General features: G+C 46.5%; 1 protein-coding gene across 4 annotated transcripts in view; it reads right to left on the bottom strand.

Moving 5' to 3' along the window:
• Window positions 1-15,528, bottom strand: part of LOC137421916 (hippocalcin-like protein 1) — a 70,604-nt gene extending 55,076 nt beyond the window's left edge. The window contains exons 1-3 of one of the 4 annotated variants that reach the window (XM_078773072.1): window positions 9,306-9,559; window positions 9,087-9,266; window positions 8,046-8,743 (exon numbers count right to left, since the gene is read on the bottom strand). The gene's annotated coding sequence lies outside the window, so the exon portion shown is untranslated. Of the gene's footprint in view, window positions 1-6,328; window positions 6,680-8,045; window positions 9,560-15,433 lie in introns of those variants that run through there. The other 3 variants (XM_068108485.2, XM_068108484.2, XM_068108483.2) reach the window with 3 other exon arrangements.
• Between the last annotated feature and the right edge of the window lie 11,338 nt (window positions 15,529-26,866).

The following is a 26,866-nucleotide window of genomic DNA, read 5'->3' as shown; positions in this document are numbered from 1 at the left end:
GAATGTAGGGGAGATGGGAATGTATAGATTAGCATGGACCGTATGACGTGACAATGAAGACCCTCAAGGTACATACGTAGGGAACCTGGCAGGGTAAGAGTGTTTGCATGTCGCCATAAGGGGCGTGACTTTTGTGTTAATTACAGTGCATTCAGAAAGCATTCAGACCCCTTCACTTTTTTCACATTTTGTTATGTTGCAGCCTTATGCTGAAATCGTTTAAATTCATTTTTTCCCTCATCAATCTACACTCAATACCCCCATAATGACAGAGAAAACAGGATTTTAGAAAGTTTTGCAAATTTATTAAAAAGAAAAAACTGAAATATCACATTGACATAAGTATTCAGACCCTTAACTCAGCACTTAGTTGAAGCACCTTTGGCAGAGATTACAGCCTCGAGTCTTCTTGTGTATGACGCGACAAGCTTTGCACACCTGAATTTGGTGATTTTCTGCCATTCTTCTCTGCAGATCCTCTCAAGCTCTGTCAGGATGGGGACCATTGGTGGACAGCCATTTTCAGGTCTCTCCAGAGATGTTCGATTGGGTTCAATTCAGGGCTCTGGCTGGGCCACTCAAGGACCTTCACAGAGTTGTCCCTAAGCCACTCCTGCATTGTCTTGGCTGTGTGCTTAGGGTCATTGTCCTGTTGGAAGGTGAACCTTCGGCCCAATCTGAGGTCCTGAGTGCTCTGTTTCAGGTTTTCATTAAGGATATCTCTGACCTTTGCTCTGTTCATTGTTCCTTCAACCCTGACCAGTCCCCCCGTCCCTGCTGCTGAAAAACACCTCCACAGCATGATGCTGCCACCACCATGCTTCACCATTGGGATGGTATGGGGCAGGTGATGAGCGGTGCCTGGTTTCCTCCAGACATTACGCTTAGAATTGAGGCCAAACAGTTCAATCTTGGTTTCATCAGACCACAGAATCTTGTTTCTCACAGTCTTAGAGTCCTTTAGCTGCTTTTTTGCAAACTCAAATCAGGCTTTCATGTGTCTTTCACTGAGGAGAGGCTTCCACCTGGCCACTCTGCCATAAAGCCCAGATCGATGGAGTGTTGCAGTGATGGTTGTCCTTCTGAAAGTTTCTCCCATCTCCACACGGGATCTCTGCAGCTCAGCCAGAGTGACCATCGAGTTCTTGGTTACCTCTCTAACCAAGGCCCTTCTCCCCCAATTGCTCAGTTTGGTCGGGTGGCCAGCTCTAGGAAGAGTCGTGGTTGATCCAAACTTCTTCCATTTAAGAATTATGGAGGCCACTGTGCTCTTGGGAACCTTCAATGCAGCAGAATTTTTTTTAGAGGCTTTGCCAGATCTGTGTCTCAACACAATCCTGTCTCTGAGCTCTGCAGGCAGTTCCTTCGACCTCGTGGCTTGGTTGTTACTCTGATATGCATTGTCAGCTGTGAGACCTTATATAGACAGATGTGTGCCTTTCCAAATCATGTCCAATCAATTGAATTTACCAGAGGTGGACTCCAATCAAGGTGTATAAACATCTTAAAGATGATCAAGAGAAATGGGAGGCACCTGAGCTAAATTTCAAGTGTCATAGCAAAGGGTATGAATACTGATGTCAATGTGATATTTCAGTTTTTCTTTTAAATAAATTTGCAAAACTTTCTAAAATCCTGCTTTCTCTTTGTCATTATGGGGTATTGAGTGTAGATTGATGAGGGAAAAAATGAATTTAAACGATTTCAGCATAAGGCTGCAACATAACAAAATGTGAAAAAAGTGAAGGGGTCTGAATACTTTCTGAATGCACAGTAGTTCTCGGGCATAAGATTAATAATTCCCAGTATGTAATTGCCCCTGTGATTTTCCCTACGTTGTTATTTCATCTAAAAAGGGCTGCCATTACAACAACAACGAAAATCTCCAACAGTATAACCGGACAATACGATCGGCAAGGGAACTCCGCCCAGCCAAACATTCCCGAAGGACGGCTAAGCTCCACCTCGAAGGATCGCAACTGGCGGGCCACGCCCCGAATGGGATGATTGGCGGTGGAGATAGCATTAATGTGATGAGACATCAGGATTGGTCAAGTGTGACGTCAGCGAGGGAAAAGGGAGAGCGAGTCCCTCCACCCTCTCTCTCTCTCTCTCTCTCTCTGGTACTGGCTGCGTGGCGGGCGGTCGCAGAATTCATCGCTCTCAGGTTCTGGACTTTGCCGCGGAGCGTGGCGCATTTTTGGCTCGTGTACACTTGTGGAAAAAGACTGAGCAAGAGTGGTTCGGGGCAGTCGGCATCGTGAGGAAGAATCCGTCTTTTGGCTCTCTCTTGTTCTGGCCTGGGTCGAGGACGGCTGCGCTTCATGCTGTGTGCGCCTGAGAGATTTATCGGGCCTTGTGGAGCCTGAACGACCGGAGGAGGACCATTTTCTTTTTACCTCTGCCACCAAAGGTGGATGGAGGTTATGTTTTCACCCTTGTCTGTTTGTCTGTCTGTTTGTCTGTGAACAAAATATCTCAAAAAGTTGTGGACGGATTTGGACGAAATTTGGCAGAGATATAGAGTATGTGACAAGGACGAAATGATTAGATTTTAGTGAAGATCCGGATTCGGATCCGGCTACTAGAATTTTTAAAAGTGATTCTTCACCATTGGTGGATAGGGACAAAAACGATACATAGCAGGATATCTCAAAAAGTTGTGGACAAATTTGGATTAAACTTGGTGGACCAGTTGGGTGTCTGACAAGGACGATTCGATTTTGGTGAAGATCTGAATATGGATTCGGATATGAGAATTATTCCATTTTTAAAGTGATTCTTCACCATTGGGAGAAAGGGCCAAAAACGATACATAGCAGGATATCTCAAAAAGTTATGGATGGATTTGGATGAAACTTGTTGGACAGGTTGTGTGTCTGCCAAGGAAGAATCAATTCAATTTTGGTGAAGATCCGGATCCGGATCCAGCTAATACAATTTTTTAAAGTGATTCTTCACCATTGAGTGATATGGCCAACCAGGCGGAGGGAGGTATGCTCTCTACTGAGTGCCGTTCTAGTATTATATTGTTGCGGATATGGGATTTGCATCCATCCATATCCGCTTGTAAATATTCCCCTATTTCCTCAATACTTCCCAACTATCCCCAATCCCCCATTCCCTAGTCCCATTTTCTGTAAACAACACTCCGTAGACCCGACCTCCCCCTATTTCCCCCATTAAATGTCGTGCCCAGGTTCACCGCATCTCATGTAAGACAACTATAGGACATCTTGCTAGTTATTCTTAGTCTATGTCAGTTAAGGACTCGTTTCCATTAATTCTGACCCTTCGTTGCACCAGAATGTGATTGTATGGCACCGTTAGGAAGTTTAGGACCTCCCAATACCTCCCCGCAGCTCTTCCTCACGGTTCAGCAACAACAACAGCAACGGCGGCGGCGTGCACAGGGAGTGCGCGTCCTCACTCCGGCTTGGTTGGTAGGGGGTGTTGGGAGGGCATGAGGCCTTCCCAGCGAGCCGCCATCGAACATGTGCTCGACGGGGTTACCAAATAGGGGCTCCCTGTCAGCTCCTCGTCAAGGGCGGAGCCCGGTAACCCCCGCACCCAATGGAAGCGGCGGACCGGTCCCATCTGGGGCGGAGCCAACCAGCCGAGGGCGTGTCACTCCCCGCTGAGCATGCGCAGGAAGAGGGAGGTGACGTCAGATGCGCGCTGAGCTTGGAGAAAGAAAGACGCCACCTCCGAGCGCTGTGAGGCCTCCCTGCATCTCTTGGACCGTGCTTGATCCTGTCCCCGAGCCAAGGTGCACCTTGTGCTATCGACTACCTGTCCTTCCCTGCCATCAATCCCTGTGTAAGTCAGCCTTGTTCCGTTTGTCTGTGGTCTGTCTGGGATAAGATAAGACTGTAACTAAGTGCCTATCTCTTCTGTGCCTTTACCTCACTACCTTGTAATCTACCCCTTTTCTCCCCCACTGTAATTATATCCTCCTCCGGAGGTCTTGAGAACTGTACCCCTTGCGTCGTTTCATCTATCCCAGTCGTTGTGTCCTTTCCATCATTGATTTAGCAGAGCGCGATTTGGTCAACGTTTGGGTGGAATCGGGGTCTAGTCGGGGAATAACTGTTAGGTCACGGTAATACACCACCGCTCGGTCGAAATAACATCTAACCGCGATCTGTAACAATATGTTTTCCCCTGTCGTGTCTGTGTGTCTGAGTTGAGGCGTCTCAAATTAGGAATTATAGTTTTTACTTCACCATCCATTTTATTTATGTGCTTTATTTTCATTAAATCCTTTATTTTGGCAGGTCATTCTTGTGTTGTGAATTTTCCCTGTCATGTGTTTTGATTTGTTTGTGGGTTCAAGGAATAAGCCCTGTGTTGCCGTCGTACAGGTAAGACCCTGGTTTTCTTCGCTCGTGCGCGCCAATAATAATTCCGTAGGTATGTAGGAGGTTTCATAAATTTCTAAATAAAATTATGATTTTGAAATACTGTACCATCGTTACGGAGCTGAACAGATTACGAATCTGAAATTAACAGATTACGACAATTCGCTGGTTTGCATTATATTTATAGTTTTACATAATAGTTTGTCATATAAATACCGTGGTATTAATTTGTGATTGGAATTATGCTGTTTGGAATGAAAAAATAGAGCTATTCCGTTTAAATGAATGAGGAACTGAAATCATTGTTCCCCTCGTGACATTCGCGGATTCGCCATATGCAGATTCACCATTGACCGCGCATAGAACCATTTAGACTGGGTATATTTTTTGTTCAAGTCATTCACGAACCAGCTGTCCATGCCTGACGTTCCACTGAAGGTGACCCAGGAATATGGAATTTAATGCTTTATCATTCGCCGTTTGCGCATTGTTTCTTTGCCTTTGGCCTCCCACCCGTGCATAGCACGGCTACCTCTCTGGTACATATCATCATCAGGAAGAGGATACTGGAATTAATTTAGGATCATTTATTAACACAATTAGGCCACGTACAATCAATATTGAGAGTGACAATTCCACGGAATTTCCGCAGGACATATCTCGCAAGATTGTGAATTGGACGTTGTTTCCACCGTCACACCCGGCACCATTTTAATGAGGTAATGAAGAAATAATGTGTAAGGATGTAAAAATGGTCTCTTGCTTTGAAGAATGAGAAGAAAGGGTCTAGGGGCGATAGTGAGTTGGGGTTGGGGTTGAGGCGGTGGGGGGTTTATAGGTTTGCGTGGTTAGGGGGTTTGAAGACTTGGGATTTGGGGGAGGGGGGAGTTGAGGATATGGGTTTGGGGGGGGGGGGGTGGGTTGCGTTAATGAAGCAACATATTTAGGGAGCACAGAGCTAAACAATATTAAATATTGATATTTAACTATTCTTTGCATAATTCTGTTGAAATCACATCTTACATAATGCAGAATTCTCCCCAGGTGCCTGATAGTTTATTTATTTGGGGGTTCTACCTGGAGGCAGGTTCAGTGCTGCCAAAGCAGCCCCACTTTAAAAAAAAATTGCATTGGGTGGTTTGCCTTTGCCTTTGCAGTTGGTAGTCAGGGCACGAATTTGGAACTTGTTCCAGGATGCTGGCGATAATTCGCTTACTCTGAATCGAAAGACCCCGTGGTATCTTTATCGTTGACCAATGCTCGCACAGAAGACCCCCAGGTGAATGTCCATCCACACAATGCCCTCCCTACGAAGCACAAGTCTGACAGTTTATAGTCAGGCTGACAATGAAACCCAGACCAGACAGATCAGAGACATGTGCACTACCTCCGCACCATCCAGTCGGACTACTAATGCCCTTGTAATTCATGCAAAATTGGACTGATGTTGTCCAATGTCCTTTGCCTGCAAACAGCTTATGTCCAAGCCATTCCAAGAGCATATAGCTGTAAAAAAAACAAAATAATAATAAACCTTACCTACCTTGGACAATTGCCAAACAGCATAACCCCAATCCTACTCACAATGCCCTGCTGTCTGAGTGAAGCTCCAAAAGGCAATCCAAGGGTTATTGAACACAACAATGTTTGCAGTTATGGTCAACATATCCACAAACATTACTTTACATCTGCACTTATTACAATTCTCCGCTTCTTCCTGTGGATGAGCTCATGCTTAATCACCCAGATGGCCTTTAGTACATACAATCCATGCGTACAGTCACTCGGATACGAATCATCAATTTTGCTCATATGTGGTTAGAGAAGGTAATCAAAGAATGACTAAAAGAACAAGATCTTCCCATAAAAGGGCAATGTGCTCACCTCCCAAACTAGTTTGTTTTCACCAACCTGACATTTCATTCAACACGCACATGCAATCACCACTTGAACAATTCCTCACTTACCGTACTATAGGACAAAGAAGTCACCTTGGAAACCTCAGGAACCTAAGCGCTGCTGGGGCCAGGTACTCAGTGATAGGTAGGGCCTAGATATGGCCAGCGCGAGAGTCTGTTCTTGTGTCTCCGAGAGTTGAACTCGGCCGATGATCCTTCGAGAGCGTGTGCAGTGCACGAGCTGAAGTTGTGGTCAAGAAAAGCCTAAGCAGGAGCGCCGCACACTTGGCGTGACAGACACACAAACACACACACACACACCCAGGTATGTATGCGCGAGCGTTAGGGCCAAGCAATGAGGCGGTGCTCGGATGTTGAGGGGGTTCTAAGAGGACAAACCGTCTTTACTGCTCCACAGGAGCTTTATTCGGTGGCAGCTCCGCCTTTTATACAGTGGAGGAACATTGGCGACCGTGGGTGGAAGTGGGAGGCGTGGGATGGCGAGAGGAAAGGGAGGGGGATTGGGAGACGGGCAATGAGCATGCATCTGGACCTCCAGCTGGGCCACGGCTCCTTGCTGCAAGGAGTGCGTCCATTAAATTGCATTTGTGCTGCTGGAAAGCATCACGAACGCGATGATCTATACGCGGCGGTACCGTCTCTCCAAGGTAGCGGGGCGGAATTGCGCCGAGGAATAAATAACTGAAGGTCACCTCATATGGACGTCATCAAAAAGCACAAAGCGATTTTGGAAAATCTTATTAATATCGAATTCCCGACAACGGCCAAGTCCGCACCGCTCGGAGCTCGATCTCCCCCGCAGCCGCGGACAAATGCGGCGTGAATCACACGACCCGTTGTGCGCACATTTCCACTGAGATTTCCAGCAACCATAGTCCGACCAGCTCCGAGAAAGAATTTTAAACAGACGAGGAACTTTTCCCCCTCCCCTGGATGAGCAGGAAAGGGTGTGCAGAGGTGTACATGTTTCTGGAGAAGATAGGGGAATAGCAGAGGGGGCGTCGACAGGAGGTCACGGTGTAATATAGTTCGCTCCCTCTTAACACCGCACGGATGCAGAGCCTATAACGTGGAATAGCGGTTTTAATTACACCTCTCCTTCCCTCTAGACAGGTGATGCAATGCACTGTACACCCTTAATGTGCAAACATCGAAATACCTGCCGAACTGTTTCCGTCGAGGGAACATTCTGTTATTGTTAGGTGAATGCATCGCTGCGTCTTTTGGAACATTCTCAGTATTTTCTCAATGGGCAAAACTCCTGCCACAGCGTGTGTTCTCCCAATTGCTTTCAGGCCTGTGATTGTTGTGTATTTTGCTGTTGTGAATGACTGCGATTATTTTGCGCAATTTCCCTCCAGACCTGCACCACATCCTTCCTCGGCGCCGAAGCATATACCTCCGCGAGTTGGAAACGTGCAGCGCGTCGTGTTTTATGCCGTCGCTTCGACTACGGTTTGCACTGTTTATTGTACATTTCCCTCTGTTTCACCTCTGAGGATCCATGCTGTTACATTTCATTTGACAGCACTTGCTCATCTCCTGCACAGGCTCACCTCCTCTGATCATTATGCACTTTCTGCAGGAGTGCCAGGGCTGAGGTTGTCATAGCGACGACTCAATCACATATGATTGTTTCACTTCCACCATCATCCCCCCACCCCTCGCCTCCAGCCTCCATCGTTCCACCACCGCATTTCTCAAAACCGTCATCGTGAGCTTTCCCCGCCTACCATAACCTTCGCATTCTCATCCACATACTCACTGAAACCGGTGAAGCTACTGGAGACCGGTGAAGCTGCCGAAGACCGGTGAAGCTGCCGAAGACCGGTGAAGCTGCCGAAGACCGGTGAAGGTGCCGAAGACCGGTGAAGGAGCCGAAGACCGGTGAAGGTGCCGAAGACCGGTGAAGGTGCCGAAGACCGGTGAAGCTGCAGAAGACCGGTGAAGCTGCAGAAGACTGGTGAAGGTGCCGAAGACCGGTGAAGATGCCGAAGACCTGTGAAGCTGCAGAAGACTGGTGAAGGTGCCGAAGACCGGTGAAGGTGCAGAAGACCGGTGAAGGTGCCGAAGACCGGTGAAGGTGCCGAAGACCGGTGAAGCTGCAGAAGACCGGTGAAGCTGCAGAAGACCGGTGAAGGTGCCGAAGACCGGTGAAGATGCCGAAGACCAGTGAAGCTGCAGAAGACTGGTGAAGGTGCCGAAGACCGGTGAAGCTGCAGAAGACCGGTGAAGGTGCCGAAGACCGGTGAAGGTGCCGAAGACCGGTGAAGATGCCGAAGACCGGTGAAGGTGCCGAAGACCGGTGAAGGTGCCGAAGACCGGTGAAGGTGCCGAAGACCGGTGAAGCTGCAGAAGACCGGTGGAGCTGCAGAAGACCGGTGAAGGTGCCGAAGACCGGTGAAGATGCCGAAGACCGGTGAAGCTGCAGAAGACTGGTGAAGGTGCCGAAAACCGGTTAAGCTGCAGAAGAGCGGTTAAGCTGTCGAAGACTGGTTAAGCTGCCGAAGACCGGTTAAGCTGCCGAAGACCGGTTAAGCTGCAGAAGACCGGTTAAGCTGCAGAATACCGGTTAAGCTGCTGAAGACTAGTGAAGGTGCCGAAGACCGGTTAAGCTGCAGAAGACCGGTTAAGCTGCCGAAGACCGGTTAAGCTGCAGAACACCGGTGAAGGTGCCGAAGACCGGTTAAGCTGCCGAAGACCGGTTAAGCTGCAGAAGACCGGTTAAGCTGCAGAAGACCGGTTAAGCTGCAGAATACCGGTTAAGCTGCAGAATACCGGTTAAGCTGCAGAAGACCGGTTAAGCTGCTGAAGACCAGTGAAGCTGCAGAAGACCGGTTAAGCTGCTGAAGACTAGTGAAGCTGCCGAAGACTAGTGAAGCTGCCGAAGACTAGTGAAGCTGCTGAAGACTAGTGAAGCTGCCGAAGACTAGTGAAGCTGCCGAAGACTAGTGAAGCTGCCGAAGACTAGTGAAGCTGCCGAAGACTAGTGAAGCTGCCGAAGACGAGTGAAGCTGCCGAAGACGAGTGAAGCTGCCGAAGACGAGTGAAGCTGCCGTGTCACCTAAGCCGCTGCTTCCTCGTACAATTGTTCCAGAAATTGTGCAAAAATAAATAAATCACTTGTGATTCTGATTATCTGGCTTGTTAAGCTATACCACACCATTTGCTACAACTGCAGCACGAATAACCAGATAACAATAAACCATTAAAGGGAGTGCAAGTGGTGCGCGGTGCGCCATCAAAAGTACGTGTTGGACCCAAAGGCGAAATCTGTGCGACGGTTCTAAAGTCCGATAGTATCAGACTTTGGCACTGAATTGCTGTTTGGCTCAAAGTCAAGAGTGTGCAGTGTTACATTTGCTGTGACTCTCAACCAATAAACAAAGTTCCGTGTTGCATAACTAATTGGCCCAACTGGTATTCTCCAGTAACATCATTTCAGTGGGCAAGGAAGAAACGTGACTGATTTGGATTACACAGGCCCTACTTATTCTTATTTTCACCAAACGCCCCCTCCATACCTCCCTCCTCCCCTAAACCCTACCAGACACCACGTCACTATCTACCTGCTTTTGCTCTGCAGAGGAGGTACTTTTTGTGCAGGTCTTGTCTGCATTGGTTAAAAAAGGAAGGCTTTGTTTGCCGAACCCCTTAATCCTTCCATCAATTTTGAACTTTTGACCCCTGTACAATCGGAATAAATACACCAGACAAATGTTTACTTACTTTAGACTGAAGAGGCTGTGGCAAAGTATTGTTACTAAAATGGCAAAATGGGAAATAGATTAGAATAGTTATTTCCTCGATTATGTTAAGAGTAAGTGTGATGTAATTCCTGTGAGAAATAAAAGTGTGGCGAGCACGTGTTTAGAAAGATCTCGTCTCCCCCATCCCAGCGTGTGTGTCTAAGTCTCACCTTTTCTCCATCCCTGCAACCTTAAACCTTCCCGTCATACATCCGTTTCTGCGTATAATTTTCCATTCCAGCAGCCAATCAGAGCAGCCCAAGATGGCGGTGGTAAATTTCACCAAAGGTCACCATCTGTCACCGCAAGGCCATGAAAAGTGCAGGTGAATATGCCCATGTATGGGCATCTGATGGGCTTTAAGCCATTGGACTGTCCGTGGTGTGAAATATATCCGGCTTGCCAGCCAATCAACATGGCCCATAAATCATCAGACCAATGGTTGCATGCCACGGATGGTCTGATGGGTATGGCCGACCTAAGCAACAGTGCTGCATACTTGTCGTGATGTGACGCTGTACAGCGACAGCCCTGCGGGATGCAATATATAACTGCACACCAAGTGCGCAGTGGTTCTCGATGGTTGGTTGTTGTTGGTGCCTGTCTGCTGCTTTGTGGTTCCTGCCTGGCCCATCGTGCTACCATAGTGCGCGGTGGTTTGTGATTCGGCTTTGTGGCACGAGTCACAGTCCATTGGAGAGCTGGTGCACTGATAACTTGGCTCAGGAAGCACACAAGACACAGCATTGCCACGCCCACACCAGTCTCTGCGCACCCCAAATAAGGACCTACACCGCATGCATGAACATTGCACGTGGAGCAGATTTTCGCTCTTTGCTCATCTTCTTTCTATGTCCCATGCACACCCACTCCAGTCTGGGCGTGTCCCAAATAGGGCCCTACACCGCATGCGTGAACATTGCTACAAGTAGAGCAGATTTTCTGTTTCGTCTACTTCGTTCTCAGTCATGTGCACCTACACACCAGTCTGTGCACACCTCAAATAGGGACCTACACCGCATGCGTGAACATTGCACATGGAGCAGGTTTTCTCTCTTTGTCTCATCTTCTTCTTTCTCTGTCCCATGTTTCCCCAAATGAAAGAGCTAAAGCATATTGTCGCATCGACCCTGTAGTGAAGACCTCAGGGCGACGAATAGCCAAAACGAGCTTTAACTCCGAGGCGTATACCCCAAAATATGGCGGTGCCATCTCTTTGGCATGCGTGGGGGAAGGATACCGAGGTCCTTACCTGCATGGACGGATGCGACGGGGGTTTATCCGATACCCACGAACAAATAAACGTACAAGACAGGCACGACAAAGAAATGCAATAAATAATGGGTTTAATGAAAATAATGCAGGCAATAAAAATGAATGCACGGTAACCTAAAATTCCTAAATGAGGGACCCTCCATACGGACTCATATACAGACACAGAGAGAAATAAAATAAAAGAGAATGGTGTGGTGAGGTGGCCGATACTCAGTCTGCTCCAATGAGGACAAGTGCGGATGGTCCCCAAGTCTCCGCGAGGGAGCGCACAAGATGGCGCGAATCGCCACACGGCACCCTGATCCGTGAAGCGGCGGAAACCCATCCTCCTCCGGTGGTTCCATGCTCCACAAAGCTCTGCAGAGCTCCACTCGCGATACCGACTCTATCCCAAACCTCTCTTGCCCAGACTTTTCTTTCACAAGCGCATCCGAGCCAGGAAAATGCAGCCGCCAGAGGGAGAGCAATATGCGACCGTCCGCCACGCAGCCAGCACCAGAGAGAGAGAGAGAAAATGGCGGGATGTTCACTTTTTCTTCCTCCGGTCTCAAAGGTTTCCTCTGCCGTCACGCTCGCTCCAATCACCACGTGCGATTCAATCACCCCATCGCTCCTCAACCAATCCTCATTTGGAGTGTGACCTCACGGCCATTCTTTACGCCCATCAAGAATGTTCAGCTGTGCGGGGTCGTACTGTCTGGGTATTGTCAGCGATTATGGTGGTTGTAATTATGTGCCGATTGCATGGCTGGCCGAGTGAGTGTTATAAGACCAAAGGGAAAATTCACAAGGGCAATTACACACTGGGGATCATTCTTAAGCCCTAGCTAATTAGCATAGCTCCACCCCTCTTTGGAGACACACAAACACTTACACGGACATTCGGCCTAACGGGTAACCTACTTAGTTACATGAAGGTGGGCTTTTTCTTCTTCACGTCACCGGAGCATTCTAAACCTACACAATTCTATCTGGACTAAGGTATTTCGTTACCTACCCCCACACACGTAACAATATATTTTAAGCCGGCGTGGTTCCGAGAGTGTGGGATTAAATTATTTATTATCATTGGTTACTGTAATTGCCACTGTTTGCTGTGTTCTTCTTCCTTCCCCATTTATTCCCTGTTAATAAATATTCTCGTTTTGATGAAACATTGTGTGGTCATCGGGGGTGTGCTCCATAGCATTTAGCAGAATTGGCATATTTAGCCATGACCGTAAAGGTAGATCGCTGCCAGGATCACCCAGCCAATCTTATCGGCAGATTCGCTCTGGTTGTGTGTTCCGAAGCGCCAAATTAAGGCCAAAAAAAATATATTGCTGGTCTCTGGTCAGACCAAAGTTCCAGAATTGATGCGGCGATGCGGTTTATTTTTTCTTTTCTTTTTTGAAAAGCATGGATTGCACATATAGAGGTTTTTTTGTGTCCTCATGCCTTGCGGTCCTCCTCATCTGCTGTGGCGCTGTCCAGAGAGAAATTAAAGACAGCCAATGGGACTTGTAGGCCTTTTTTGTAAATAACGAACACAAGCTTAAGTTATTTTAAAATGTATTTATTCTGAAAATCATTAAGTTCTTCAAGCATATTATAGACTGCCATTTCGATCTCGAGATCGCCTCGCCGTACCGTCAAACATTCCAATGCGTCGATCGCGTCAACACTGCGCATGCGCAAGTGGTCTAACAGGCCGATGGTCTCCCACGAGCTCTTCTCCCAGTCCACCAGATTATCACAGACACCTACAACTTCATGACAAACGAGATAGGATCCAGGCCTAACTAACGAGACCACCCGCAGCTCTCTAGGCCATCTGGTTGCTTCACACGAACCCGACAAAGAACGTCTTCGTTTCAATAAATGACAATATCCAGCCGATAGAGGCCTTGCATCGCGTGAGCGTCGTCCATCGCAACCGGTTCCGGCCGCCATCTTGGGTGGCATAAACAACATGGCGGGAAAGCTGTCGTTTGATCCGTCGGACCTGTCAGTTTACGCCCGTAGCTTGCCCGTTGAGGCGTTTTCGCGATATTGCGAGAAACTGAGGCTGTGTCATCTGCCTGTGGACCCGTGTGGACCCACAAGTACGCCACACACACTCCACAGTACACACACACTCCACATGTACACCACACACACTCCACACGTACACCACACACACTCCACAAGTACGCCACACATACGCCACACGTACGCCACACACACTCCACATGTACGTAACCAAATGCCTAATCCTGCTTTTCCCTTCGCGAGCGAAGGTAACAACCTCATGAGCCATATTCTCACCTGAGAGCTGCAGTCAAGGCAGCTATGAATCCGGTTTAGCGTTGTGCCGTCCGGAAAACGGTAGAATGACGAGCCCGATCCCTTATGAAATCGGGCTGTACATCCGACAGCACAACAACTCTTTACCATCGTGTAGGGGGCAATTTATATGTGAGACGAGTTTCAAATTGCCGCCATTAAGTATGGTGGCAGAAGCAATGTTTTGCCACCCAAGCGGTCACGTGACTAAGACGATGACGTCACATGCAACTTCCTTATTGGATTCATGACGTCACGGCACACAGAACTACTCATATCTTTGGAACGCCTGGTTGGATTTGGACAAACTAAACGCAGTTTTGTAGGGGAGAACCGTGCGCGAACGTCGATACCAAATTAAAAAAACAATTGTTGACGCGCAGGGTCAAAATCGATGCGCGTGCTGACCAGAACCCGGAAATATATTTTTCTCGGCCTAAACCTGACGGACATGAAGAACCTTTTGTCCCATACCCTCAAGGAGACGTATAACTCCCCTCCTTGTTGGAGCGATTCCACCGTTGGGTGTCCACCAATTACATTTCCAAATTCAACCGACAATAAACAAATAATGACATGGCATACAACGATGCGGCTTGCTGCATGTGAAAGAACATTTTTCAGAGTTTTACTAACTAGGGACCAATCTTTGCACCGAGCGGAGGCATTGGGCAAATTCTTCCTTTACTTGCTGAAGCCACCATCAAGTCTGACAATTAACTGGATATGTTGGATAACTTTTTACTCCCACAGTTGGCAGATCTGCAACCAAAGGTAATTTACCAACAAAATGGAGCTCACCCACAATGGATTCCTCAACCAACACTTCAATGATCGATGGATAGGCCACTACATTTGCTGGACACATCCCTTCTGGATTTATTTATTTTTGGTGGGGCTACGTGGACATCATGTACCGAACGAGGGTTACTGATATTGGGGATCTGATGAAGAGAATTAGGGCTTCAATTGACAAAGGAAACGTGGGAATGCTGAACCGAATCTGTAAGTAGATCAAGTATCCACTCAACATGGTACATGTGGCACAGGGTGCTGACATGGAAGTGTTCTGATTATGATAAACGATGATCTTGACAATTAAACTTTCTTCTTCTTTGTTCATATACAGCAAAAGGCTGCGGCATAGCATCCTTAGCAGAGGGCACGGGTGTCATTGATGCAATGCCCTCTGGAGGTTAGGGTAGTCATTTGTAAATTTTGCTCATCCACTCTTCGCGAAGGACACCGTGGGATCTTTAACATCCACCACCTAAGGCCAGCATATCGGACGCCCAGTTTAACGTGGCACAAACATTGATGAACCACCCTGCCTGTGAAACATCAGAATGCCAGTTGAGTTTATAGCTCGGCCAAGATTCAAACCAAGCTGCTTCACAGCTTAGACCTCTAGGGTGCGTACCTCTAAGGGTCTCGGCCATACTGCCAACCCAATAAAACTTTGAGAAATGTTCTTTCACATGCAGTAAGCCACATCATTGTATCACATTTTGTTATATTTCTATTACAGATTGAATTTGGGATGGTAATTTATGGACACCCTGTATAGAAGAAAACAATAGGAAGACAAAGAAGCATGATATGAGGTAGAGGGTTGATGAGTGGGGAGAGAAGGGAATGGAAATTAGGTATAAATGAGGAAAAGAGAGGGAATAGTCTTGTATATGGAGCAGACAGATGGGGTGGGGTGCCAGATGTTCGTGGTTTAGGTAATACCGCAGTCTCAAAAATTCAATTGCTTTGATAGATACAATAAACAGTTGCGGAGTCATTGGGATAATTCCCAACTGCCCTCATCCCAGCTTACCTGTCCACTACTTATGCCACCTGACCACAAGAGAGCATGATGCCGACTGCGGGGCTGGGACGATTGAGAGCGAGCTGGGGTTTTCAAAAGAAGGGAAGAAGGGGAAAAGGTTTGTTTGGATTGAAAGGAGTTGGAGAAAAGCAAAGGGCAACGGAAGGGAGGAAGGGGTGGGAGGAAGAGGAAAGTGTTTGAAGAAAGAGGCAGGAACAGGAGAGTGATATTGAAATCCAAAAGGGGTGGAGGCACATTTGAGAAGGGAAAGAATGAGAAAGGAGGAGAGTGGGAATTAGTTACGGGACAGCGGAAGCAGGTGGAGCATTACGGAATGGAAAGAGGTCTTGGAATGGGCAGAAATCAGGAAATTTAATGATAAATAAAGCATTTCTATCTTAATGATAAAGGACATGCAGGTCGGCCAGCATTGCTGGCACCTGATACTGTATTGATTCAAAATGGCTGATTGACAAGTGTATGGACCAATATTGATCGCCCCTTCTGAGTGTTTGATTACTTGCAGTTTCAAGATATATTGGAAAGCACTTTGTGTTGAATCGTGAGTCTGAAACGAGCTCTCAGTTCTATTTAACTGATAAGCACAACTTGGAGGCTCTTTGTGTTGGGGGCTTTGTTATCTTGATTTGCGTGAGCAGCAAAATGAGATGCGTATACAAAGTCGAGGCTCGTGGAAAAGCTATCATCAGGAAACGACAGAATGAAATGAACAGTAGAGAGAGAGGGGAAACACCAGCAGCAGGGTTGAGGGACAACGTAGAGGGAGACAGACAAATAATTGGTGTGGGAGGACAAATGTGGTGCACAATATGGATACAGAAGGAAACTCTCAAGAAGGGAAGAGTGGAAATTTGGAAAGAGGTGGGCTTGGGGAGGGTTAACGGAGTAGATGGCGCATGGACAGAGCAGAGGGAGCAAGACCAGAAAGGAAGCGGTAGAAGACAGAGAGACCACCGATCTGTCTGCGATGGTGGAGTGATAGGCCCATAGACTCATCATCATCATGGGAGATTGCAATAATCCTAAAGGCCTTGGTTTCCACGGCATCAAGCTGAGCAAGATGTGAGGCAGGAGCACCAGCCATCAGGGGAGAGCAGTACTCCATCAACCTGCGGATGAAGGCCTTGGTTTCCACGGCATAAAGCTGAGCAAGATGTGAGGCAGGAGCACCAGCCAATAGGGGAGAGCAGTACTCCATCAACCTGCGGATGAAGGCCTTGGTTTCCACGGCATAAAGCTGAGCAAGATGTGAGGCAGGAGCACCAGCCAATAGGGGAGAGCAGTACTCCATCAACCTGCGGATGAAGGCCTTGGTTTCCACGGCATCAAGCTGAGCAAGATGTGAGGCAGGAGCACCAGCCATTAGGGGAGAGCAGTACTCCATCAACCTGCGGATGAAGGCCTTGGTTTCCACGGCATAAAGCTGAGCAAGATGTGAGGCAGGAGCACCAGCCAATAGGGGAGAGCAGTACTCCATCAACCTGCGGATGAAGGCCTTGGTTTCCACGGCATAAAGCTGAGCAAGATGTGAGGCAGGAGCACCAGCCCATAAGGGAGAGCAGTATTCCATCAAGCTGCGGATTAAGGCCTTTTAGGTGGATATGAGTTGAGGTGTGCCAAAAGAAAGACTTTGTACGATGGAGGATGCCCAGTCTCAGAGACTAGCTTTAGAGACCAACCTATAAATGTGGTTTTCCCAAGATTTCTTATCTATCTATAATGCCAGTAATCTCTGTGTGTCTGTCTGTGACCGCTGTTTCTCGACAACCACGGGTCCGATATACTTGAAACTTGCCAGGTATATTGCTGGGGACCCGAGGATGTGCCTTTTCAAGGTTTCATATTAATCGGACAAGTAGTTAGCGAGCTATGTCCAAAAAACGATTCAACCAATCAGAGAGCAGCGAGCTATCACGTGTGCCGAACGTGGCGAACAGACTCTGCCTCGGACGGCACATTTGAGAGCGTATTCATTTATTTCACGTTGGCAAACTATGTTGGCGTTAAACTATGTTTTAAAACTAATTAAAACTAATTTGCGATTCATCGTAACTGCGATATGCGACCCTCCGGAGCTCCTGTGAGAGCGTGCGCCATTACGGATAGTAATTCAATTAAAAACATAAAAACATTGTCCCAATTCAAGGTTTCATATTAATCGGAGAAGTAGTTACCGAGCTATGGCGATTTATTTACCAAACTCCGCAAGCCGTTCGCTTTGGACCAAACCATTTCATGTAAATAGAGGGGGGGGGGATTGTCACCGTACTCGCAAGCCGTTCGCTTTGGCTTTGCGAATGGACCAAACCATTTCATGTAAATAGAGGGGGGGGGGGATTGTCACCGTACTCGCAAGCCGTTCGCTTTGGCTTTGCGAATGGACCAAACCATTTCATGTAAATAGAGGGGGGGGGGATATAATTTTAGATATATATATAGTACGGGCATGCCCTAGTTGTTATGATTCTAGCAACATGGTGTGTGTAAAAAGGGGTTAATAATTCTTATTCCATGTTCGGCAGGATGCGGTTTATAGTGTTCAGCTTGTAAAATACTTATGCTAATTCATATATGGCAAGCATTAACATTCTCCAGCTTTATTTATCTGCCAGGTAGAGCCAGAGCCAAGTCAGAGTGAAACTTAATTGTAAATATAACTAATAATTACTATTATAACAATAACTACTTTTAGAAATATTGAATTGCTAAATTAGTAATACTGTCATAACAATGTGGTTTTTTTTGGTGGAGTGGGTGGTTTGACAGGATGGCCTAGAGGTACGCACACTCACCTCTAAGCTGTCTAGTCTAGGTTCGAATCCCTACCCAGCTATAAACTGTCATCCTGGTGTTTCACAGGCAAGGTGATTCATCAATGTGTGTGACGTCCCTCAGATGGACGTGTGGACGTTAAAGTCCCCATCGTGTCCTTTGTGAAGAGGAGGCGAGCTATCTCCGGCACCATAAACAATTTCCTAATTCCTGTCACAACGACTGATTGGAATGGCAATGGCAAACCACCCAGCATAACCCTGGCTCGGGAAGGTACATCGGTGGGACAAAAGTTCTGTGGAGAGAAAGAGAAAAGGTGGAGTAGGTAAAGTCTTGTGTTGCCCTCACAGCAGGTTTGGATCGATTCCCAAGACTGTTCATGGTGGACATTTGCACACAATGTGATGGAGTGGAGATCTGTTCCAGATTGGTCCTAATTTATTAACAACGAAATCTTTCACAACACATCTTCATGCCAACAGCAGACAGACCTCCGTCAGAATAGGAAGCTAGTATTATTGCACAATTACAGTATGCAAGAGAATGTGTCATCCCAGAACTTGTATCACCTGGTTTCGTTTCTATAGGAATACTAGCAGATAACCACTGGGCTGTTGTTAGGGAATTTGTTCCCAATAGAGTGTGGAATATTTAGGGAGTTTGCTGGGCATTTCCGTTAACAGCATAATAGTCTGTGACTGTGAAGACTGCTAAGGTTTCTCGGTAAGGTAAATCGAAGAAAAGGTAATTATATGTTGGACGGAACTGATTGAATAGTTTGTAGTTACATTATTTTTACCCTCGCCAGAGAAGAGGGTATTGCATTTGAGTCCGTTTATTTGTTTGTTTGTCTGTATGTTTGTTTGTCCGCACAGAATAAATATAATTTTCTCTGCAACCGTTGATACGATTGCCAGGAAATTTTCACCGTAGGTGCACCTCCACGTGTATAATTTTTTATGATAATTATGACGTCATCGGTCACGTGGTTCGGCCGCCATCTTGGAAAAACGAAAGAATTTGCACCTCCATATCTCCCAAGGCGCTGAATAGAAAAATTTGAGACATGGCTCATTGTAAAGAACTCTCCATGGGGAATAAAATATGTTAATGATGATGTCATAGCTGCCTCCAATATGACGTCATAATTCGACAAGTACAAAAGTTCATCCGATCAAGATGAAATTTCTTGAGCATCATGTAGGCATAAATTTGTGGAGAAAAAAAAAAAAACGATGACGTTATCGGTCACGTGGTTCGGCCGCCGTATTTGTTTTAACACAAAAGCCTTAAAGAAAACCCTGAAAACACGTCCTGGTGAGGGTCTGCAGTCTTCGATTGCTCTTTCTTGTTTGAAGTGTGCAATCCAGCAGTTCTGAACCTACACACCATCTGTGTGCGCAACAAAACTGCACATAAATCGAAATTGCGTGAATATCAATATCCTTGGACCTCACCATGCACTGTCCGGACCCAAGAGCTCTAAAACGAGGTATCATCCAGCATTATACGTGTTGTGGTTGCGACGTTTACCCTGTTTAGACGCAATCTGGCAACTTGCCCGATATCCACAACATACATGGCCAAAGGTATGTGGACACCCGAACATCACACCCATATGTGCTCGTCAAACATCTCATTCCAAAATCATGGGCATTTATCCTCTTGGTAAGTGTGACGCATTTGGACCCGGAAACAGAATTATGACGCGGCGCGTTACGTCACGGCTTACCAAGAGGATATCACAATCGAAATGCTCTACCTTTTCGTTTTTCATTCAGTGTGAAAAACAAACAAACAAATTGTTAAAATGATTATCAAATATCGAACGCATCGGCATTACTGGTCTTCCAACGACACAGTACTTATAGGCCCGGCAGAAGGATCATGTTATTACCCAACCCTTGTGGGGTATATTGATCACAGTAGATCTTCGCTCAGTTCTGTAAGTAAAACTTACCTCACAGATGTCGGGATTCCTCCAAGATTCCTCCAAATAAACGGCATTAGCGACTATTTAAAAAGCTAATAATATGTTTATGGTTTATAATATTTTACAAGCCCGGCTTCGCCCCTGTTAGACTTCCTGTCTTGTTATCCTCTTGGTAAGCCGTGACGTAACGCGCCGCGTCATAATTCTGTTTCCGGGTCCAAACACGCACGTTACGTCACGGCTTACCAAGAGGATATGGAGTTGGTCCCCCCTTTGCTGCAAAAACAGCCTCCACTCTTCTGGGAAGGCTTTCCACTAGTGACTAGATGCTGGAACATTGCTGTGGGGATTTGCTTCCATTCAGCCACAAGAGCATTACTGAGGTGAAGCACTGATGTTGGGTGATTAGGCCTGGCTCACAGTCAGCGTTCCAATTCATCCCAAAGATTTTGATGAGGTCGAGGTCAGGGCTTTGTGCAGGCCAGTCAAGTTCTTCCACACCGATCTCGACAAACCATTTCTGTATGGACTTCGCTTTGTGCACGGGGGCATTGTCATGTTGAAACAAGAAAGGGCCTTCCCCAAACTGTTGCCACAAAGTTGGAAGCACACAATCGTCTAGAATGTCATTGTATGCTGTAGCGTTAAGATTTCCCTTCACTGGAACTAAGGGGCCCAGCCCACACCATGAAAAACAGCCCCAGACCATTATTCCTCCTCCACCAAACTTTACAGTTGGCACTATGCATTCGGGCAGGTAGCATTCTCCTGGCATCCGCCAAACCCACATTCGTCCGTCGGACTGCCAGATGGTGAAGTGTGATTCATCACTCCAGAGAACGCGTTTCCCCTGCTCCAGAGTCCAATGGTGGCGAGCTTTACACCACTCCAGCCAACGCTTGACATTGCGCATGGTGATCTTAGGCTTGTGTGCGGCTGCTCGGCCATGGAAACCCATTCCATGAAGCTCCCGACGAACAGTTGTTGTGCTGACGTTGCTTCCAGAGGCAGTTTGCAACTCGGTAGTGAGTGTTGCAACCGAGGACAGACGAATTTTACATGCTGCGCACTTCAGCACTCAACTTTCCCGTTCTGTGAGCTTGGGTGGCCTACCACTGCGCGGCTGAGCTGTTGTTGCTCCTAGTCTCGACGTTTCCACTTCACAATAACAGCACCTGCAGTTGACCGGGGCAGCTCGAACATGGCAGAAATTTGATGAACTGACTTGTTGGAAAGGTGGCATCCTATGACGGTGCCACGTTGAAAGTCACTGAGCTCTTCAGTACGGCCCATTCTACTGCCAATGTTTGTCTATGGAGATTGCATGGCTGATTATGTATACCTGTCAGCAATGGGTGTGGCTGAAACATCCGAATCGACCAATTAGAAGGGGTGTCCGTATACTTTTGGCCATGTAGTGTATACATATATATACCCGTGGGCTGTCACCGCGAAAGTGATGGAGGCCCTTGGTTCGAGTCCCTTGTTGTCAGAGTTTTTTCCACACTTAGCCCCACGCAGGAATTTAATTCCTGTTTATATATATATATATATATATATATATATATATATATATATATATATATATATATATATATATATATATATATATATATAGATATATATAGATATATATAGATATATATAGATATATATAGATATATGATCAAGGCACCTCCTAGCTTTAATGGTGAGCACCAGCCACGAATTATGTCTCACACGGTAAATACCGCATAACCCGCAAGGAACCAACAGCCTGTCTGCCACACAGACCATCGTTCCCACCAGTGCAAACCAAAACCAGGGGGTGCGGTGCGATCGGCGGGGATAATAATCAACGAACATAACAGCGTGACGAGCGCTGTCCCGATCTCCTGTGGACCGAAGTCCTAGACCAAAGCGTCACCTCCGACCCAAAGGGTCTTCTGGAGGCTTCAGCCCGGCCACTCTGTCAACAGACAGAGATTTATTCATTGGTCCCCATTGGCTAAACATCAAGCAGAGCCGCCAATCCAGATTTCGGGCTTATTAACCCTCGTCAGGACGGCATACTGCAAAAAATCTAACCAATGAGGACCAAAATCGTCTATTAAGATGATCAAGGCACCTCCTAGCTTTAATGGTGAGCACCAGCCACGAATTATGTCTCACACGGTAAATACCGCATAACCCGCAAGGAACCAACAGCCTGTCTGCCACACAGACGATTTTGGTCCTCATTGGTTAGATTTTTTGCAGTATGCCGTCCTGACGAGGGTTAATAAGCCCGAAATCTGGATTGGCGGCTCTGCTTGATGTTTAGCCAATGGGGACCAATGAATAAATCTCTGTCTGTTGACAGAGTGGCCGGGCTGAAGCCTCCAGAAGACCCTTTGGGTCGGAGGTGACGCTTTGGTCTAGGACTTCGGTCCACAGGAGATCGGGACAGCGCTCGTCACGCTGTTATGTTCGTTGATTATATATATATATATATATATATATATATATATATATATATATATATATATATTATAATAGGCTACGGTGATTCTGTCTGTCTGTCTGTCTGTCTGTCCGGGGGTGTGGCTTACTCCGTTTACAGAGTAGCTCCACCCATTCTTGGAGAGGCTTCATGTAAACAAATATCCACCATTTTAATAACTCGAATAGCTTTGAGGCCTGTTTAGTTAGGCCTGTGCTGTATTTCCCTCTCACACAGGTTTATTTCAACTCTAATTCGATATATCATTTCATTTTTAACAGTCGCTAACATAGTTTTAGACTCGGTTGAAAAAAAACGGGAAGAGAATCCCATGAAAGTTTCCGTTTGTAGAACGAAATGAATTCTCAAAGGCCTGTAAAATAAAGCCCATTCATTGAGTCTCCCTCACGATTTTATCTCGAATTCACCATCTGATTTAATTTTTATCGATGGTTTTCGACTCGGTGTCAGAAATAATTGACAACATTCACGCACACACGGGAAAATGCAGATATATTTTTAAAAATCGCGCCACGATGAAACACGAAAATACACCGCCTAAAATAACAGTCAGGGAAAATGTTGACATATATACACAAAGAATTAAGTTAAGCACCCCTACACAACGAATTAAGGTAAGCACCCCCTAATATATATTCTTTGTGTATATGTATACATTGGCATATATTCTAAGGTATGTGAGATCAAATAATGATTGGTATGACATTAGCAATTATCCATTGATGAAATTGAGTGATCAAAGTGAAAAAAAGTGATTGGTTGAGTCAGTGATCCGATCACGTGGGTCCTACACACGTTATTGACGCAAAGATCGCTAGAGGTCTTCTCAGAACAATGACTGTACGTTAGAAAACATAAACGTCATCAACACTGTCCGTGATGGACCTATAGCTCCATACTTAAATTGAGGTGAAAATATGCCTAAAATTCCCAAAAAATTTCACCTTAAATTATTCAGAATAAAATATTGAAAACGGCATGATTGTTATGTTTTTATGTGACCATAATATCACTTCTCCAGAAAATATAGCAATATCATGGGTATATTACACTGTTTTGACGACAACAAACTTGTAATGTGCGAGGTTGTAAAAAAACGGGGGGGGGGTGCTTAACTTAATTCTTTGTGTATATTAAAAATTCGCTTTTTCTTTTCCGTTAAGATATATTACTTTTACTTTTGATGACAGTCGTCACAAAAACGACATATATTTCTTCTTTCTTATTTCATTCAACATTATTATCCGGAAGTACAATATGTTTCAGGAAATTACCGAGAGATATTTCTTCGTCTTTTTTTATTAGTTATGTGCGCATACACTTTAAATAGGTTTATTTGAAATCTTTAATTTTCACAATGTAATGTACTTGCCATTTGATGATTACGAGACACTTCCTCTTGAGGATCGTGACAATTCATGCGTTTCGTGGAAACTTCCATTTCCAAAATGAATGACACAGTCGATGAAGAACGCAGACTTGAACAGGATGCAGCAAGAAAACGAATGAGACGGGTGAACGAGTCCGCCGACGAACGTCAATGCAGATTTGAACAGGATGCAGCAAGAAAACGAATGAGACGGGTGAACGAGTCCGCCGACGAACGTCAATGCAGATTTGAACAGGATGCAGCAAGAAAACGAATGAGATGGGCGAACGAGTCCCTCGACGAACATGAACACAGACTCGCACAGGATGCTGCTGCAACAACGATGAGGAGGAGGGAGAATGAGACAGTCGAGGAACGTGAACACAGACTCGCACAGGATGCTGCTGCAACAACGATGAAGAGGGTTGGAGAGGAGCGAGGGGTTGGAGAGTGAGGAGCTAGGAGTTGGAGAGTGAGGGGCTAGGGGTTGGAAAGTAAGGGGCTAGGGGTTGGAGAGTGAGGAGCTAGGAGTTGGAGAGTGAGGGGCTAGGGGTTGGAGAGTAAGGGGCGAGGGGTTGGAGAGGAGCGAGGAGTTGCAGAGGAGCGAGGGGTTCGAGAGGAGCGAGGGGTTGGAGAGGAGTGGGGGTTGAAGAGTGAGGGGCTAGGGGTTGGAGAGTGAGGGGCTACGGGTTGGAGAATGAGGGGCTAGGGGTTGGAGAGTGAGGGGCTAGGGGTTGGAGAGTGAAGAGCTAGGGGTTGGAGAGTGAGGGGCTAGGGGTTGGAGAGTGAGGGGCTAGGGGTTGGAGAGGAGTGAGAAATTGGAGAGGAGTGAGGGGTTGGAGAGTGAGGAGTGAGGGGTTGGAGAGTGAGGAGTGAGGGGTTGGAGAGTGAGGAGTGAGGGGTTGGAGAGTGAGGAGTGAGGGGTTGGAGAGTGAGGAGTGAGGGGTTGGAGAGGAGCGAGGGGTTGGAGAGGAGCGAGGGGTTGGAGAGGAGTGAGGGGTTGGAGAGTGAGGAGTGAGGGGTTGGAGAGTGAGGAGCGAGGGGTTGGAGAGGAGCGAGGGGTTGGAGAGGAGCGTGAGGGATTGGAGAGGAGTGTGAGGAGGTATTGGAGAGGAGTGTGAGGAGTGGTATTGGAGAGGCGTGAGGGTGGAGAGGCGTGAGGGTGGAGAGAGGAGAGTGTCAGGTGGAGAGGAGTGTGGGGTCACATATTATGTGAAATAAATAAATTGTGTTCATCACACCATTTCTGGATCTGATGAATTGCCGGTAACCATTTTGTAAAATTGAATGTGCAGCATCTAACTCAATATGTCGAAATGTCACATACGTCCATGCCCGTGGGATTCCCACGGGTGACCCCACTAGTATGTATATATATATATATACATTAGCGTCTACAGGTTTCCATCCAAGATGACGGTGTGCTCCTTGATGCTGCGTGCTCGCTGGCACCGTATCAAAAACCTCAAGAAAGAGTACACACAAGAAAGTCCCGTCAAAAATAACCATTCTGACAGCAATGACGTAAAAAAGATCCGTTTATTTAAAACTGAAGTTCAACCTTCCTTCAGATCATGTGCTGGATAAGTAGGGAAACAGGTGGGCGGCACGATGGTAGATCCAAGATTGCTGCTCAATGATAAATCAGTACGCAGGCCAAAGAAATGTGTAAACAATGGCAAATGTCAAAACGCACTTATCAGAGTGATAGATGGGGAGTAAAGGTTGGCGAGTGAATCACTGTAGGTAGAGGTTTATTAGAAGGAGCACAAACAGTTCTTTTACTGAAGCTAAATGAGAGAATGAAACACATGAACCGAAAGAGACGTCACAATTGGGCTGTTGTCGAGTCCTCAAACAAGTTTACCATCAGCTGGAACGTTCGTTTGCTTCAACGCAGCCACAAAGTTACCTTGGCCAAGACCCAAGTAGCCGTGGGTACACTCTTTAAACTAGAACGGCACTCTGTAGAGAGTGTACCTCTGCCAGGCAGAACAGTTTACTGTTTTTATCCCACTGATCGGTGGATCTGGATTCGGACCTGAACCCAAACCTAATCAGCTTGTTCTTGTTGCCTAACCAACTCAATCACCAAGTTTTGTCACAAGTCGTCCACATCTTTTTGAAATAACACGTTATATACGGGTTCACTCAATGGTGAAGAATCACTTTAGAAATTAAATAATTCTCGTATCCAGATCCGGATTCGAATCTTCACCAAAATCGAATCGTTTCTTCCTTGTCACACCCCCAACCTGTCCACCAAATTTCGTTCGAATCCCTCCATAACTTTGTATAATAATGATAACACAAGTTCCCTTACAAGAAGCTCACATCACCACTGGAGGAGCTAGGCCATTAAGCCCGTACAAGTCTGCACGATGGTTGCCAACCTAAGGTTGTTTGTGCATGCTCTATTCTGTTTAAATGCCGAGTGGATCTAGCAAGGAAGCAACACGTAGCATTTTCAAATCTGGGATGGGATTCGAACCCTCAACCTTGAATTACAAAGCTGATGTCTCTAACCACGTGTTTGTGTGTGACAGCTTTTCTCTGAGCATCAGAAAATATGCACGTGTTGGAGAGGTGCGCATTTTTGCTGGTTTCCAAGAATGGAAAAGCTGGCGTCACACACGACCCAGGAGTACACTGGTGCCCTCTAGTGGCTACGTTTTTCACTACGCAGAAAGCACAGGACTTTTCCTTTTCAGGAGTGAGGATCATGTAAAGAGCGTGACAAACATCAAGGGAATGAACGAGGAGAGGAATCTCTGAAACTACCAAGTAAGCTGCTTGGGTTCGGAAATGTTAATAGGGGTAATGAAGATCATGCGACAGATTTGGGGATGACAAGATATGGCGGTG

Source organism: Myxine glutinosa, chromosome 2 (genome assembly GCF_964187855.1).
Source record: "Myxine glutinosa chromosome 2, kmMyxGlut1.1, whole genome shotgun sequence".
Classification (NCBI taxonomy): domain Eukaryota; kingdom Metazoa; phylum Chordata; class Myxini; order Myxiniformes; family Myxinidae; genus Myxine; species Myxine glutinosa.
This window is presented reverse-complemented; position numbering and strand designations above follow the sequence as displayed.